Source organism: Microcaecilia unicolor, chromosome 5 (genome assembly GCF_901765095.1).
Source record: "Microcaecilia unicolor chromosome 5, aMicUni1.1, whole genome shotgun sequence".
NCBI lineage: Eukaryota > Metazoa > Chordata > Amphibia > Gymnophiona > Siphonopidae > Microcaecilia > Microcaecilia unicolor.
The window spans coordinates 58,107,800-58,126,647 of NC_044035.1; the positions used below are offsets into that span (position 1 = coordinate 58,107,800).

General features: G+C 42.7%; 2 protein-coding genes across 2 annotated transcripts in view; one reads left to right on the forward strand and one right to left on the reverse strand.

The window, feature by feature from the left end:
* DNMBP (dynamin binding protein) overlaps positions 1–5,862 on the reverse strand; it is a 226,898-nt gene extending 221,036 nt beyond the window's left edge. The window contains exon 1 of the mRNA XM_030202924.1: positions 5,792–5,862. The gene's annotated coding sequence lies outside the window, so the exon portion shown is untranslated. The remainder of the gene's footprint in view (positions 1–5,791) is intronic.
* Positions 1–18,848, forward strand: part of ALDH18A1 (aldehyde dehydrogenase 18 family member A1) — a 948,333-nt gene that overhangs the window by 444,243 nt on the left and 485,242 nt on the right. The window lies entirely within an intron of this gene.

Below are 18,848 nucleotides of genomic sequence, written 5' to 3' on the forward strand. Positions count from 1 at the left end.
TACCAGATACAGATACTGTCATCTCAGTTGTTTTCTTGCTATGCTGTTTGTTCTTGGTATTTTCCCTCTCTACCGTGACTGAGAATCAGGGAAGTCAAGATTTAAATCCCACTGATGTTCCCTGTGGCCTTGAGCAAGACATGTAACTCTCCTTGGCCTTGGGCACAGCTTTAGATTGATATAGGGAAATGCCTGCCACACCTGAATGCAACTTGCCTTGAACCACTACTGGAAGGGCGTGAGCTAAAATCCAGAAAAATCAAGCATATAAATTTATCTTACTGATGTTGAACTGCATGGAATAGTCATCAGTGCACTAGGACTATGACAAGGCATTGAGGTGACAGAGATGAAGGTACTAAACCGAAATTTGACTCCAACAAATGGCAATCACATCACTTTGTTTAAATCAGAAGTTCCCAAGCCTGACCCTCAGCCATTCAGGTTTTCAAGATACCCACAATAAATATTCATTAGAGATTTGAATGCATTATGATTATCCTGAAAACCCGCCTGGTTGGAAGTCCCTCAGGAGAGGTTTAAGAACCAGAGGTTTACATGTTATTTAACATCCTCTCTCAATTCTGAGAAAAGACACACATGCTTATTCTTTAAAAAATCATAATTATTTGCATCTGTCATGTCTGCTGCTGTTTAATTTGTATTTATGTGTTCAACTTCTGTACTCTTCTTGGATCTGTTATAAGAAAGGCAGCAAAACGTAGTTTACATAATGCGTAGTTCTGAATAAGTAATTTAAAAATAATTTTTAAAAATCTTACATCTGGATGCTAGAGTTGCAAGAATTTGCAGTGTATAACAGGGTGGAGATCTCGTGAAACTCCTCACAGGACAGAGGAGTTTGAAGGTGCCTTACATATGACGCAATTAATTCCCAAAGATAAATAACCCAGAATCTAAGCTGCAATACCTGCATGTTATTTCCCTTATACTCCAATTGTGCAGTGCAACACAGAGAAGTGGTGTCCATAAGTGAGTTCACTGTAGATCCTGTTGGATCACCCTGTTTACCGTGCACTCAAGTTGAACTGTACCCAGAGGAAATCATCTGCACTGCGCATGTTAAAGAGGCAACATGAACGTGCATAAATCACTAGAATACTACTCGCACATGTGTGTGTAAATAACAATACTCTGGCTACATGTTATTCTCTGTACACTACAGCTTAAATGCAATGATGCAAAATTTGCAGAGGACATACATATAGTCAGAGTCTGGGTGGAGTCTGGGCAGAGCATGGGCAGCTCAGTTACATGCGTAAATTATTGAATATTAGCAAATCTAGGCACAAGCATTTACACCAGCTCTGTGTGCGTGCTTGACCTGTTTCACTACTATTCTATACCATGTTCAAAACAGTGGGACCCCTTTTATTTTTCCCATAACAAATAAATGTCTAGGTCCATAACAACAAACCTCGGCTCAGAAATAGGCCTATGACAAAGCTCGAAAACAATCATGTAACAAATATGTAGCATGATAAATATTCTTTGCAAATGTTGTGTAACAAAGGTACTTTGAAATGTCACGTGAACAAATGAAAGTGATAAATGTGAATAAGAACCTTATGCTCAAAATCAATTTAGTGGAATGGAGGATTAGCCTTGTGCAGTGGTTCCCAAACCTGGTCCTGGAGGCACCCCAGCCAGTTAGGTTTTCAGGATATCTACAATGCATATTCATGAGAGATCTGTATGCACTGCCTCCACCTCATGCAAATGTACCTCATGAATATTCATTGTGCATATTCTGAAACCTGACTGCCTGGGGTGCCTCCAGGATCAGGTTTGGGAACCACTGGCCTAGAGGTTAGAGCACCAGGCTTGACACCCAGCGGTACCTGGTTCAAATCCCACTGCTGCTCCTTGTGATCTTGGGCAAGTCACTTAGTGGGGTCTTTTACTAAAGCTTAGCTTGTTATCTGAAACAGTGCCCATTTTATTCCTATGGGCCCTGCTGCAGATAACGCGAGCTAAACTTTAGTAAAAGACCCCCTTAATCCTCAATTACTTCAGGTACAGAACGTAACTCACCTTGAGCTTATACTGAAAAAAGTATGAACAAAATCCAAATAATTTAAAATTGGCACATTTTTATTTATTATTTGCATGTTCCAAGCGCTCCCACTCCTCCAGGATACGCTGTTGCATTTCACCAGTAATTTTTAAAAATAAGTTTCTTCAGTCTACCAAGTGACCACTGTTTTTCAGGAAACATTTTAAGAAACTTTTTCACTCCATAGAATTTCATGTCTCAGAAATCTTATTATGGGCTTATCTTCTGGAGAGAAAAAAAACCCAGGCTGACCAACTATAAATAATGGCATCATGATTTGCTAAGAATATTTATCACATATTGTGGCATGAACATTTTCTAGCTCTATTTTAGGCCTATTTGTGAGTCAGGTTTTATTAATGTACAACCTGGCCATTTATTTGTTATGGAGAAAAATAAAAGGGGTCCTGTTATTTTGAAAGTAGGCACACAGACTGGCACTCCTTTACAGACCTGCCCTTTTATTGTACCTCATAAAAAGGAGGTCACCATTCAGTTGAAGGGCCACCATCTAACTTTAAATGGATAGGAAATTCATTCAAGGTTATTTATTGGCAGCAGTACTATCCATGTTATGTGCTGCTTTTGGAAATTCACCTATAATTGTAAATGGATACTTACTCATTTCAACCTATTAACCAACCCATCACCACTTGGACAGATAACACATGCAGCAAATGAATTTTAACGCCGAACGTATAAGTTTTTCTGCAACCCTCCCCTCCCCCAAAAATGCATCCTCTTTTCTAATATGTATATCTTTAGTTGATTCAAATGAGTAAAGTTATGTATTTATCCTCCACAATATTTTTTCTAACAATAATCACTTCTGCATCAGTGCAGACTGCATAAGGACTTCCAAATATCAGCCCAATCGTGTTGTTATTTACTGAATATGCTGTTCGGCACATTACAATATGTAATAGTTAGCAGGCTCTTGGGGAGATATTCTGCATCAGACATACTACAGGACAGCCACCATCACCCTTTTTCTACTACTGCTCACAAAAAAAAAAAAAAGAGAAGCTTTTATCTAAATAAGTTTACATTTCTAAAATTCATCCATCACTTAAAAGTTTAAAATATCAAAACAGAAACTCAAATTCAAAACACAAGAAAGGAAAAATAGATAAAACTAAAGATGCATAAACAAAGGACAATCAGATGACATATTAACCAAAACATTTCAAAAGGCCACAAAGCTGCTCTCTCCACCACCAAGTGTGGCAACCTCACTTTCCACAGCATGACAGCAAATAACCTGCCTGGAATAGATTAACCCTGGTGGCTCAAATTCAAACAGTAAGTCTTCAGAATTTGACAAGGTAAGATTCAAGCCTCAAATCCAGGGGCAATTCATTCCAGAGCATTGGGAACACCACCACTAACAGAATGGAGAAAATGTGATAAACGGACACCTCCATTTAGACGCCCTGAGGCTGCGTAGCAGGAACCCACTCTATAATGCCACCTGGGCGCCCAGTTTCCTTTACAGAATACTAGCATAACCTGGTATTTACACACTACACAGTCAGGCACCCACAATCACACCAGCCATAGACTTGGCATAGCTAAACTAAGCTAAAAACATACCTCAACAAACTTAACAGTAGGGCAACTATCATTCATTGGAGATCTCAATACAAATATTTCTCAAATAACCACGCCTATACTCTGTCCATGTGTATGCCCCCCCCTTGCATTTGCAAGTTACATGCACAGCTACAGCATAGCAGTTAGGTGTCCTGCTGGAACTTTTGTGGTTAAGTGTATAGTTATGTGCCAGCACCTAGATTACTGAATTGTCCCCAGTGTGACTAGTAGAAACTAAACAAACTTTCAAGTGTGAAGGAGCCACCAAGACCTGCTGTTGGGCAGAACTATGAGTTCACATTGGGGTATATATAATTAACAAACTAGCTAAGACAGAATAATAAATTCTGTGCATCAAAGTTAAAATGTAAAAGGCAGTCCTGGTGGTTACTGATAGCCAATGCCACTCCTGTAATACAGAAGTTACATGGTAATACTTTTTGCTCCATAAATCAGCTTCACAGATGCTCAGTTACTCCCACTCACACCTTCATTTTCCGCATAGCTAATTATTACTTTGTAATAATTTAGACAATTGATTTGGGCCCCTCCCCCAGGCATCTCTGAAATTTTGCAAACACATAAATCCAAATGACCAGTGACCTAGTATTATACACTTTGCCTGACTGGTCCTAGAAAACAGGTGGGCAAGTGGTCTGCTAATCCCAGTAGAATGGAAGATGCAGAAGCAGACATGGTGGATGATGAATGACAACCTTTATTGTAAAATGTGGGCAAAAGGGTGCCAGACACAACCGTGTTTCGCCCAGCAGAGCTAATTCAGGGGCGATATAATACCTCAAGAAGTAATCCTGTCACTGGAAACCTGGATTAGGAAACTACCAATATCCAGGGGAAAAAAAGAGCATTCAGCATTTTACAACAAAGGCTATCATTCATCTTCCACTGTGTCTGCTTCCTCACCAGACTAGTAACAGACACACAAAAGATGCAATGATCTGCAAGCAGGTAGAGCAGCAAACAACAGGCACAGAAGTTGTTAATTTATTAAAACAAACACCCAATGTGGCCATGTATGGCCCAAAAAGGCTGTGTCAGAAGTAGAGCTAAAGGGGAATTAAAACCAATGTTTTCCCTTACTAGCAATTGTGCATCCAAAACAGCAGCTGCTGGACTTTTTAAACAGAACAGCACTTTCATTTCAAAGCAGCACTGCACCCTCACCCTTTTGTGAAGAAAGTGGCCACGTCGGGTTAATTGCTTACTTCTATGCCTGTTGGTCTGCTTCTTCTTGTTTTTGTTACTCTACCTGCTTGCAGACGATCACCTCTTTTGTGTGTCCATGATCGACTGTTTGGCATCACGTCGTAACCAGACAGGTTACAGTTGGTGAAAGTTAAAGGTAAATCAGAATCTCAGACAGTCCAACCTACCTGCTAAGATCTGATACAATGTATCTGCACTGCTGAATATATTGTACCTACTGTTGTGTACCTTGCTGTGATAATTTCAGTATCGCTACTATGAGGACCCAGATTAGGGACAGCACACATGTACCTAACGGCACCTGTGCTCCGCAGGGTGTCATGAATATGTTGGGGGACGATTGCATTTTGGCATCATATCAGCCTGATCCTCATTCTCACCCTTACCCCCCATCCTATCCTTTCAACTCCTCCAGAAGAGCAATTGGACGGGGGAGGAGGTTCTGAAGATCTGAGATGGAAATGTGGTCCCGACTCCTACCCAAGTGAGAGCTGGAAGAACTGATGTGCTGTCAGAATGAACTTTTACCCTAGTGCTGGCATTTTGTTATGAAAGCAAGTTGTAATCCTGCTGCTGTCATTAGGATACCGGCCTAAAACAGATGATCTCAGTGCCCCTTGTGCTGTAAACTATGTATGACCCGCCAGAGAAGCACTTAACATTGCATCTGACTGAGTCTGACACACAAACATGAAGCTCCCGATCGTGGGGCTGCAAATGAGTCACTCAGAAATATCAAGTCCCACGCATTCGGCTGCCCTCACTCACACGCCGAACGCCCCTCTTCACACCCACTCGGAGACCGGAGGACTGGTCTCCCCTCCCCTCCCCCTCTCTTCCCTGTCCGCGATTTGGCATCTCGCCCTCAAAACCCCTCCCCCGTCCAACTCATACCTGAGATCGCCCACAACCAATCCCGCACAGCTTTCCTTCTCCGGTGCCCCGTCCCCTCTGACACCACCTCTCTCTCCCTCGGACGCATCCCGCCTGCCTTGCTTGAAACAGGAAGTTGCGTCAGAGGAGGGCGGGACCCGATCGAGGAGGTTTTTTTTAATCCGAGATTCCGAGGTTGGAGAAAGAACAGGAGACAGCAGGAGCCGGAGCTTGACGCCACATTGGGTCACCCAAAACAATAACAAACGCTTCTTAGAAATAAGGGACTGCCTATATGCGTGGTCTATCTGTAAAAAGGTTTAAAGCTGGTCCAGTTGGATAGGCAGTGCCTTAAAAGGTGGAGTATAAAGGATTTTTTTTTTTAATTTGACAGGTTTATTTTTAATATATACTATTATTTAACATTTCTAAAGCGCTACTAGGGTTACGCAGCGCTGTACAGTTTAACATAGAAGGATAGTCCCTGCTCAAAGAGCTTACAATCTATGTAGATTTATAGCATGAAATGAAATTGAAAATCACTAAAACAGCATACAAAAAAATCAACGAAGCTGGTTGAAACAATAGTATTAAACTCATTTTCCTACACTGTGCTATAGAATACAGTAACATGACTGAATTTCATTGAGGATATCCCGACAACTGTAATCTACCTTGGGAGGCCTTATAAAGATGGAATATATTTAAATTACATGAAAGTAAAATTAAACTCTCCTTTCATTGGGGCACATGGAATCACATCTTCATTTCATTTATAGAAGTTTACTTTTTAGATACACATGGATTATTATGTTTTTGAGCATATTTCAGGAACAAGTGGTTTTATAAGTCAAAATAATAAAAATACCTATTTTGTTTCATTCAGATCTCACATTTGTTTAAACATAACTAAATGGGCTATATAATAAGCCCCTAATGCAGCACATTGGTTTTCTTATATTTTGTTATTGTGATGATGACTTATTTTGCCCAAACTGAAAACTCTTCTCTTCTATCTGGTCGATAATAAAAGGTGCTCATTATGAACACTATCCACCCAAAGGTTGTTTTGTGGCTGTTCATGAGGAATTGTGAATTTGCATAAATAAATGTGTGTTTTTGTTCCTAGTCATGCATCCCAAGGTTATATAATCCTTTCAAGAAAGCCAGTTAATCATTTAACCTACTAGTGGAATAAAACCACAAAGGCATGGTATGGTTGCATTTTCAATATGGCAATACTGGTGCCCAGCTAAGGAACAGTTATTTTGAGTTAGTGTTCACTGGACCAAACTTGCTTTCCTTGTGCTATCACCATCCAGTTGGATAGGCAGTGCCTTAAAAGGTAGAGGATAAAGAATTTTTAAAAATTATTTGACATTTATATCCCACATTATTTATTTATTTATTTATCTCATTTGTACCCCACAGTTTTCCAACAGTCAGGCTCAATGTGGCTTACAACGGACCACAGAGGCAGACACCAATGCAGTAAAATGAAGCTAATACAGCAGAAAAACCTACAAGAGATATTGTGGAAGAGTAGGAATGGACGGAAGGATTAGGGAAACCTGGAGGGAAGGGGAATGTGTCCAAAATGTCTCTAGAGCGATGCGCTTCCAGCAGTGGATAACGTGGTCTTTAGAGATTTCCTGAAAGAAAATTATCCCACACAAATGGATTAAATGTGGCTTACATTTGAAAATACAGTGAGATAGAATAATAGAATTCAGTAACGTCATGGGAGCAAGTTGATGGATATGTCAGAAACATTTAACAAAGCTGAGATTACCATATGTACCCAACTGGGCGTTTAAAAGTTTGTCCTTTAATGATGCTGCATGTTCAGAAATCATAGCCTTAAGTATAGACAGTTATTCAGTATATATTATCAGTTATATTATCACGTGCACACACCAGAACAGGCATCCATACACACATTGCAAAAGTAAACAACACCTTCTACAGAGTACATCCAAAACTTAATTTTTGTGTTTAAATCATCTTTATTCAAAGCACAACATGTTGGTAGATAAGCCTCATACAGAACAAGAAAAAACAGTGAACCATCAAACATGGCACAATATAACCTTTTACAGAGAAACATACCCCAAGAACCCTTCCCCTTCTGCTCTCCCTTCCCTTCTTATAAGCCCACCGACTGTTTACACCCGCCAAAATAGCTAAGAAATGATTTACTCTGTTCTGACAACAAGGACATCCCATCAAGCTATGCAGCACCATTTGCAAAATATAAATGTCATTCAGCTCCACCTCTTCTACTGCTGCTGTCCCTTAGCCATCATTATTCCCAGGATTCATATATATACTAACACACAGCCAGGACACAAAGATTTTTTTAAAAAATGCCATTTATATCCACACAGAATTCTGCAGGAAGGTAGCTCTTTCCTTATTATTCAATATCTCTCTTTTAAAATAGTAGTATTAAAAAATTCAAGTGCATTTTTATAATATATCACTGCATTCCAGAAAACAAAAGGAGCAAGTTCCCACATACCATCTTTCTCTTTTGATCTATGCACAGGAAAAAAAAAGATTTTAAATATTGCCAGGTTTCAACCTAATTAAAGTTAACAACCCCCCCACCCCCCCAAAACAAAAAAACCCTTTGTACTTAAAAATAAAAATTCTGAATGTTGAGCACCTGATTCTCATAACATGATATCAGTTTGGTGGCCCTTTACTAGGTGAAAAAATAACACCAATACAACAACCTAGCTAGGGTGCTAAGGTGTCCCTATAACCAGCCCATCCAAATGACACAACGATTACAATTTAGGACAAATTACTACTCTAACAGATGAAAGGTTATTCCATTCTGATAGTTCCTCTGGGTACATCCATATCCTGCCCAAGCCAGCATGTTTCTAAATATATCTGAGATAAAATAACAATGACCAACAACAACGTGGATACAGCAGCTGACAGCCAATTGCTTTGTTTTGAGAGTACCAATATGGTGGCTGCTGAGGGAAACCGGCTTCAGCTTTGTGATGTCATGTAGTCTCCTGTTCTTTCTCAGACTTCATTGGGCAGGATGCTGGAGAAATGAAAAAGTTGCATTAGAGGAGGACGGGACACTGGAGAAGGAAAGCTGTGTCGCCAGCCAACTCAAAGACAAATTGTAAGTAGAGAGCTGCACGGGAATGGGGTTTGTGGGGATGGAAGTTGTTCCTGTGGGGTTCACATGCCACTGTACAAGCCTCTCAGTAATCAACTACCTACCCAAGGTTATCCAAGATGTCCCAAGTACTGCCTCCTCTTCCCTTCAATAATTCAGCACAGCTGAACTTGCTCTATGCCCAGGCTGATGCAGCAAGGTTCTCCATGGACAGAGGATCTTGCAGCCACACAAGTGTGGCTGTCTCATAAGGAGAAGCATAAGTCTCATAAATCATCAAGGGGCAAGAAACAGAGAGTCGAGTCATCAACTATGTCTGAGTCTTTGACAAACACACCTACCTTACTCTTGAATGCCTCACCACAAAGAATACAGGTAGAATGTCGTAGCCAATCTTCACAGTCAGTGCCAAAAAGGCAGTGAATGAACTCCCCAGATCAGATATTCCCTCAGCGTAGGAAACTCAGTCGGCGCAATAGATTACTGTGCAGCTTCTGGCTCTGCCTCTACTAGTGTCAGTGATTCCTTGTATGGAAGAGCTTTCTATGTCATGAATGATGGGAGTGTGATCACCAATTTGTTCTAACTCATCAACATCAATTCATTATTCCTGTCATCATTCTACAAGCAGCTCTCCACTAAGGCTGATAGTTCAGAAGATCCCACACAGTTCATCACCTCATCTCTCTACTGCAGTGTTAGACGTATGGAAGAAGTTTTTAGAGCAGCAGCTACAAACTTCAGCAGCTGCAACACCAAAACGATCACTGACACCATTAGAATAATGCCTTCCAAAGTCATCCCCTAAACAAAGAAAGAGATCATGGTCTATCTCCACTTCTTCAATGGAAGCTGATACATCTGAACCTTATAGTGCACATTCACATGTTCACATATTCCTCTCGCTCTCCTTCACAATCAAGTAGAGGAATTCCTGGTTTGACTCATCTCCTCTGAAACTGGTAAAGACAGCGCAACCAGAAGACAGCAATCATTTGAAGTTTTTAGCACAAATGGCTAAAACCCTCAGCATTCCATCCACTTCAAAACCAGATCCAAGAACAAAGTGTCTAGGGGTATTATGCTGTTTAGATGCTACTACTACTACTTATCATTTCTAAAGCGCTACTAGACGTACGCAGCGCTGTACACTTGAACATGAAGAGACAGTCCCTGCTCGACAGAGCTTACAATCTAATTAGGACAGACAGAATAAACAAGAGATAAGGGAATATCAAAGTGAGGATGATAAAATAAGGGTTCTGAACAAAGTGCCAATCCATGAAGTGCTGATGGAAAAATCACAAAGCAATATGGTCTACACCATACATTTCCCATCCGACCAAAAAGAGTCTTGAAACAAAATACAGGGTGCAAGAGCTGTTAGGCCTTCAAAAATCACAGCTACCTCATCAGTCCATCAGTGATGAGGAAGTTTTAAAGCCCCAAAGATTATTCTGGCTTCCCTCCCAGCAAGGAGTTCAAACTGTTGGATCTAATGGGTAAAAAGATCTACCAAAGCATGATACTTGCAGCTAGGATAGCTGTCCATCAATTTCACCACACTCAGTATGTATATAATATTTTTAAAAGGATGTACACAATTGCGACATATCTCCCTACTTCAGGAAGGAATTCCATAACCCCTCTGCTATCAGAGATGGAAGATTGCTCTAAGAATATGATTAGAGCATCACATTACTTTTATGACTCTGCAATATGAGCTGCAGCTATAGCCATGTCATCCAGAAAATTAGTGTGGCTTAAATCATCAGCATTATGTGATGATGTCCATGACAAAGTGGCAGATGCCCCTTGTAATGGAGAAAATGTCTTTGGTGATAAAGTTAAAGAAATAGTAGATGCCTTAAGGACAATTGCAATACCCTTGACACACTAGAGGATGATAATATCGAGCAGAACAGATCATCCAACAGGAAAACATCGTATTACCAATCTAAGAAATTTTGTTCTCCACCAAAGAAATCTTACTAATACAATAGATCACACAATTATCAAAAATCGAACAAGTCACACCACAAACAGCAGACTCAGAGATCGACAAAGGATAGGAAGACCCAGAAACCACCTCAAACGCAACAACCAAAGCACAATCCTGGTTTTTTACATTCTCCCTTCACTAGAACATCTGGTGGGGGGGGCTCAGTTTCTTCTTCAACCAATGATCCAGCATAACAAATGATTTATGGATACTCAGTATCATCAAAAGCAGGTATTGTTTTTGAGGAGGCCAATGCAACATCCTATGTCTCCACTACAGCAGACACATTTACAACTAGAAGTGGACCATCTGTTAAAAGCAAATGCTATCAAAGAAGTACCACAACGTCTCCAAAATCAGGGATTTTATTCAAGATACTTTATAATCCCCAAGAAACATGGAGGTTTGGCCCAATGTTAGACCTCAGGAGACTCAACAAGAAAGAGAAATTCAAAATGAACTCTCTTCAGACTATTCTACCCGTACTACAACAGGGAAGTTGATTACTCTCCCTAGATCTAAAGGACTCTTATCTTCACATACCCATCTACAGAGATTTCAGAAAATGTTTTGCATTTCACCCTGAAAGGAAAGGTTTAGCAGTACAAAGTCCTTCCCTTTGGTCTTTCTTATGCACCTTGAGTATTCACAAAATACGTAGTGGCAACAATTGTACATCTACACAAACAAACTGTTTATGTATTTCATTATCTGGATGATTGGTTGATTATAGCTGCGATGCCAAAAGAAACATTAGCAGCTTTACCTCTGATGATACGACTTCTCAACAGTCTAAGTTTCCTCATCAACTATGACAAATCCACTCTCATTCCTTCTCAGACTATAGAATTCATAGGAGCAACTGTCATAACGAACTCTTCGTTAGCAAGATTTCCACTAACCAGAGTGGACAGTGTGCAGGCACTGATTCATCATCTTTCAACAGAGTCCATAACAACAGCTCACCAGATATTGATTTTTACTAGAAGATATGATGGCAGCAGTCCAAGTAATGCCGTCTGCATATGAGGTTTCTCCAGTGTATCTCAAAGACAGATGGTGTCAGTATTCACAGCCTCTTTCAACCAAAATTCCCTGATACACCAACTGAAGGCATTGCTCATCTGGTGGACACTTCTTTAGAATGTTCTGAGAGGACGGTTTTTCCAATTTCCATCACCCACAATACAACTAACTACATGTAACCCAGGTCTCACCTGGGTTTAGCTCCGGACCCGGGTATATAAAACAGTCACTGCTCACTCAGGCCACGCTTACCACACTCAGGTCTTCAATCAAACTCCAGTTGAGATGGGAGTGGGTCAATGGTCTGGAAAAGCGATCCAGGGAGTTTGGGAGACACTTTACCAAGTGGAGTTCCAGTCCAGGAACCACACCACACTCAAGGCTTAAACAGTAACTCAACTTTATTTGTAACTCTGCAACAGGCAGATAGTAACTTGACTGGAGTTCCAACACAGTAAATTCTTGCATTTAACTTTTAAATAATTTTATTTCAGACTTTCACCCATATCACAACTGTTCACAGGGATATGTACAAGGGTCTTTTAGGGCTATTCACATATTGACAAGTTCTCCCATCCATGCCTATCCTGTAGCCAGATATTACCACAGGGACAGCCTCTCCTCGCCTGAATCTCTCCACTTCCAGCTGGCACAACCACGCTTACAGCAGGACTTCCCAATAATCCTGAAGCTCTGGCTCCTCTCCAGTTACTGTGGGAAACCAATAACTGCTCTGTAATTTCTGCCCATCTGTAAATGGCATTCCAAGGATTCCCCTTTCTCCTTCCTGGTCATTTGGCAGGGGCTTTCAGGAATCCGGAGATCACTAGGTACCCTTATTCAGAGGCAAAACCAAGGACATCTTCCCGCTCAAAATCTCCTCTTTTTATTCTTTCTAAACTCCTCCCAATCTGTCACTCCACAGAACATGGGCACTGTCTTTTTTGCAATTTATTGCCTAAACACTCCCATAGGCTGGGCATCCTCCCCCCAAGAACCTCCCAGTCACTTCCCCCAGTGACTCTCAACCAGGGAGTCTATCTTTTAGTAATACCTGTCTGATAGGGGATTACATACAGAAGCATCCAAAGTCAGTTGGGGAGCACATCTCAAGTGCAAAAGATCAACCTTGAGTTCACTACCAAACCGTCTCCTCCTCTTCACCCTTCAGCCCTCTCCCTCGACCAACCAACCCAGGCCTCTTTCTCCTCCTTTCCTGACATCACCGAGGAGGAAACCGCTCGCCTTCTTTCCTCCTCGAAATGCACCACCTGCTCCTCTGATCCCATCCCACCAACTTACTTAACCCCATCTCTCATACTGTCACCCCCTCCATCTGTCATATCCTCAACCTCTCTCTCTCCACTGCAACTGTCCCTGACACCTTCAAGCACGCCGTAGTCACACCTCTCCTCAAAAAACCATCACTTGACCCTACCTGTCCCTCCAACTACCGCCCCATCTCCCTCCTACCCTTCCTCTCCAAAATACTTGAGCGTGCCGTTCACAGCCGCTGCCTTGATTTTCTCTCCTCATGCCAACCTCGATCCACTTCAATACGGTTTTCGCCCTCTACACTCGACAGAAACAGCACTCTCTAAAGTCTGTAATGACCTGTTCCTTGCCAAATCCAGAGGCCACTATTCCATCCTCATCCTCCTCGATCTATCCGCCGCTTTTGACACTGTCAATCAAGATTTACTCCTTGCCACACTGTCCTCATTTGGGTTCCAGGGCTTTGTCCTCGCCTGGTTCTCCTCCTATCTCTCCCACCGCACCTTCAGAGTTCACTCTCATGGATCTTCCTCCACCCCTATCCCGCTATCTGTTGGTGTTCCCCAGGGATCTGTCCTTGGACCCCTTCTCTTCTCAATCTACACCTCTTCCCTGGGCGCCCTCATCTCATCTCATGGCTTCCAGTATCATCTCTATGCTGACGACACCCAGCTGTATCTCTCCACACCAGACATCACTGCGGAGACCCAAGCAAAGGTATCGGCCTGCTTAACCGACATTGCTGCATGGATGTCCAACCGCCACCTGAAACTGAACATGTCCAAGACTGAACTCATCGTCTTTCCACCAAAACCCACTTCTCCTCTTCCTCCACTTTCTATCTCAGTTGATAACACCCTCATCCTCCCCGTCTCATCTGCCCGCAACCTCGGAGTCATCTTCGACTCCTCCCTCTCCTTCTCTGCACACATCCAGCAGATAGCCAAGACCTGTCGCTTCTTCCTCTTCAACATCAGCAAAATTCGCCCTTTCCTCTCTGAACACACCACCCGAACTCTCGTCCACACTCTCATTACCTCTCACCTTGACTACTGCAACTTACTCCTCACCGGCCTCCCACTTAGCCATCTATCCCCCCTTCAATCTGTTCAGAACTCTGCCGCACGTCTTATATTCCGCCAGAACCGATATACTCATATCACCCCTCTCCTCAGGTCACTTCACTGGCTTCCAATCCGATACCACATTCAGTTCAACCTTCTCCTTCTTACCTACAAATGCACTCAGTCTGCTGCCCCTCACTACCTCTCTACCCTCATCTCCCCTTACATTCCCGCCCGAAACCTCCGTTCACAGGACAAATCCCTCCTCTCAGTACCCTTCTCCACCACCGCCAACTCCAGGCTCCGCTCATTCTGCCTCGCCTCACCCTATGCCTGGAACAACCTTCCTGAGCCCTTACGCCAAGCCCCCTCCCTGCCCATCTTCAAGTCTTTGCTTAAAGCCCACCTCTTCAATGCTGCTTTTGGCACCTAACTCTTACCTTTCAGGAAATCCAGACTGCCCCAATTTGACTGCCCCTATCGAGCTGACTATTCACTTGTCCTTTAGATTGTAAGCTCTTTGAGCAGGGACTGTCCTTTTAAGTTAAATTGTACAGCGCTGTGTAACCCTAGTAGCGCTTTAGAAATGTTAAGTAGTAGTAGTAGTAGTAAGTGTCTCATGACTCAAGGACCCTGGTCCACGAAAGAAGTAGCGTACAGCATCAGTCGGAGTTCCGAGCGATATGCCAAGCACTGCAAACATTTTGTCAGCACCTGGAAAACCAGATCATTCATGTCCAGATGGACAATCAAATAGCCATGTAATATGTCAACAAGCAGGGTGGAGTAGGCTCAGGACCTTATCCTGCTTATAATCGAACGAGAATAACGCCCAAGTTCCGACCTAAATCGGGAGATGGGCGTTCTTCTCACAAAAACAAATAAAGCGGCATAATCAAAAGCCGAACTTTGGATGCTTTCAACTGCACTCCGTCGCGGATGCGGACAAAGTTGACGGGGGAGTGTCGGAGGCGTGGTGAAGGCGGAACTGGGGCGTGGTTATCAGCCGAACAGAGATGGGCGCCCTTCGCCGATAATGGATGCGTTTGTAGCTAGAATTTAGGGCACTTTTCCTGGACCCTGTTTTTTGACGAATAAGGCCCCAAAAAGTGCCCTAAATGACCAGATGACCCCCAGAGGGAGTCGGGGATGACCTCCCCTGACTCCCCCAGTGGTCACTAACCCCCTCCCACCACAACAAATGATGTTTCACAACTTTTTACTTTCACCCTCAAATGTCATACCCTCCTCCCAAGCAGCAGTATGCAGGTCCCTGGAACAGTTGTTAGGGGGTGCAGTGGACGTCAGGCAGGTGGACCCAGGCCCATCCCCCCCTACCTGTTACAATTGTGCTGCTTAATGCTACTAGTCGTCCAACCCCCCCCAAACCCCCTGTACCCACATGTAGGTGCCCCCCTTCACCGCTTAGGGCTATAGTACTGGTGTAGACTTGTGGGCAGTGGGTTTTGAGGGGGATTTGGGGGGCTCAACACCCAAGGGAAGGGGGCTATGCACCTGGGAGCTCTTTTACCTTTTTTTTTGTTTTTGTAAAAGTGCCCCCTAGGGTGCCCGGTTGGTGTCCTGGCATGTGAGGGGGACCAGTGCACTATGAATCCTGGCCCCTCCCACGAACAAATGCCTTGCATTTATTCGTTTTTGAGCTGGGCGATTTCATTTTCCATTATCGGTGAAAAGCAAAAACGCCCAGCTCACACCTTGGCGAATAAAGCATGGGCGTCTATTTTTTTTTAAAAATACGGTTCACTCCGCCCCTTCACGGACCCGTTCTCGGAGATTAACGCCCATGGAGATAGGTGTTTCTGGTCGATTATGCCCCTCCATGTCAAGGGACTATACAGATTTGGAAACTAGTAATAAATCTGGGATCTCACATAGTAACTTCTTATATCCCAGGTAAACAGAATGACCTAGCAGACTCAGTTGGATTTTGACCCCTCACAAGTGGTCATTGAAGACCACTGTTATGCGCTACCTGTTTCAGAAATGGGGAACACCAAGAATGGACCAGTTTGCCTCACCACTAAATGCAAAATGTCCAGTTTTTTGTTCAAAAATTCCAACACCTCAGAGAGAAGCAGAGGATACCTGTCCAACCATGGGACAAGGGATAGTAAATGGCATAGATGGGCAGACTGGATTGGCCATATGGTCTTTATATGCCTTCATTTTTCTAATATCAGCCAACGTGCGGCTGTCACTTAGGCACAAACAGCAAGCAAAACTATTTACAAAGTCCTTAATCTACTTCTAACAAATATTCCTCGTGGTGAAAATATGTGAATACTCCCTCTGTAAATCTTCTCCAGAACAGTGTATCATTTAGTAGCAAGCATGTACTTAAGAGAATTGGCACTTACAGTCTTTAAGATTAGCTGTGCTAAGAATCATAGGATTCTTAAGGCACTGAAGCACGTTAGATGATAAGTTGGTCCTGGATGGGAGCAATATCCCCAGGAAGCTGGTTAATGTAAGTGGCTTCTGTATTTCACTCAGCCTCTGAATGTTGTTCTAGGACCCAAGGACTGGAAGGTTTGGGACACCCAGCTGAAATTACACAATAAGCCCTATTTCTCCCTTTCTTGTAAGCCCTGAATGGGTGCAGCGTCTTCCCCATTCTCATTAGCCCCAATATAGCAGAGAGCTTAAGTGGATTTTGATTATCTGCTCCTAGACTTCTATTTATAGATTGTCCTAATTAGTCAGGTGTCTCTATCATTAGAACAGTAAGGTTTTAATTGTCTAGGGCTCTCCCTTCACATGAACGGTCAGAAGCAGGGAGATGGACCAGAGACAAGGATTTGAAATCTGTACAGGGTTATGTAGCCTTGAGCAGTTCTCACTGCAGACACCCCTACTGCAGGATGTCCAAAGTCTCTATGCCTATTAGTTCATAATAGGCTGAAGATATGGATTGTGCCAGATGTAGCACAAATGATGGTGGTGATATGCAACAACATTTTAGCAATGCATCCATAATTAAAGCAAATAGGGGCCCATTTTGGCCTTCTCTAATTAGTTCAGCAAACTAGTTCACCAAACCAGAATGCCAAGCCTTTGTGGAGTGGCCAAACAGAGCCAGATATTATGATGGTCTGAGCCCCTATTGGCATGATTTTGAGGTATATTATGGTGGCTTTTGGCGACTTGTGGCTGAAATAAGACTCAGCTGTGTCTTTCCCTATTTGCTAAAAGCGTGCACACTTAGGCTGCAAGGGCCAAATTGGTAGTATACTTTGTATGGCCTGCATTCTGGTCTGCAGAAAAGCTAGTCGTCATTATTATTATATGAATGCTTTTCAGTTCTACTCACTCAGAAAGATGCCTCACTCTGCAGCAAGACTGTTGTACCCTTGTTTTTCTGGAAGGAGTTGTCCTGGATATAGAGCTGTCAGTTGAGACTTACCGATTCAACAGTGCTTGACAACAGAATCTCTGAAGACTTACACCAGGCCGAATGAGTATGCTGTTTTAAAGGAGGGACTTGGAGTAAACTAGGGTAGATGAATATATGTGTGAATAGTATGCTGTTTTTGGATGAATGGGTATAATTGATAGAAAGACCATTTAGGCTAGGGTCTTTAGTTTGGAGAAGAGATGGCTGAGGGGAGATAGGATAGAGATCTATAAAATACTGAGTAGAGTGGAAGGGGTAAACGTGAATTGCTAGTTTACTCTTTCCAAAAATACAAGGACTAGGGGGCACACAATGAAGCTACTGGGTAGCAAATTTAAAACAAATCGGAGAAAATATTTTTTTCACTCCAAGTGTAATTAAACTTTATAATTTGTTGCCAGATAATGTGGTAAAAGCAGTTAGCTTAGCTGGGTTTAAAAAAGGTCTGGATAATTCCCTAAAAGAAACGTCCATAAGCAGACGGACTTGGGAAAATCTACTGCTTGTTTCTAGGATAAGCAGCATAAAATCTGTTTTACTATTTTGGGATCTTGTTGAGTACTTGTGACCTAGATTGGCCACTGCTGGAAACAGTTTACTGGACTTGATGAACCTTTTGTCTGTCCAAGTATGGCAATGCTTATGTTCTTATGTTCTATTAGGTTAGCTCTTATGGGACTATAGTATGAGTTATGGCGTGGGAGTTTCAGCATTTGGGCCCTTGGGAGCAGGGCCATTCTTAAGCAGGGGCAAGAGCACTCCTAGGGGCCCCACACTTAATTGAGTCCACTTTGCAGCTGGCAGCTGATGAAAAGTTAAAGCTTTTCCATTTCCATCTCCCTCTCTGCTGCCCTCTCTCTCCCTCCTCTCCCCCTCCCCCCTTGGTAATTGTGCACCTCAGCACTAATGTTCTATGGTTCTCCCAGCCAGCCTTAGATCTCCTCCCTCTCCCTCTCCCTCACCCTTTGGTTCTGAAGAGCTGTGGGGGGGAGGGCACCAAACTGGTCTGCACAGGACCCCCAATTGCTAAGGCCAGCCCTGCTCAGAGGTACCACAGGAAGTGTTTTGTGGAAGTGTGAGATAATATTGGAGTCTTCCTTTTTCACGTTCATATATTCTTAGTGTGGTCCCATTGGACTAGCGTTCATACA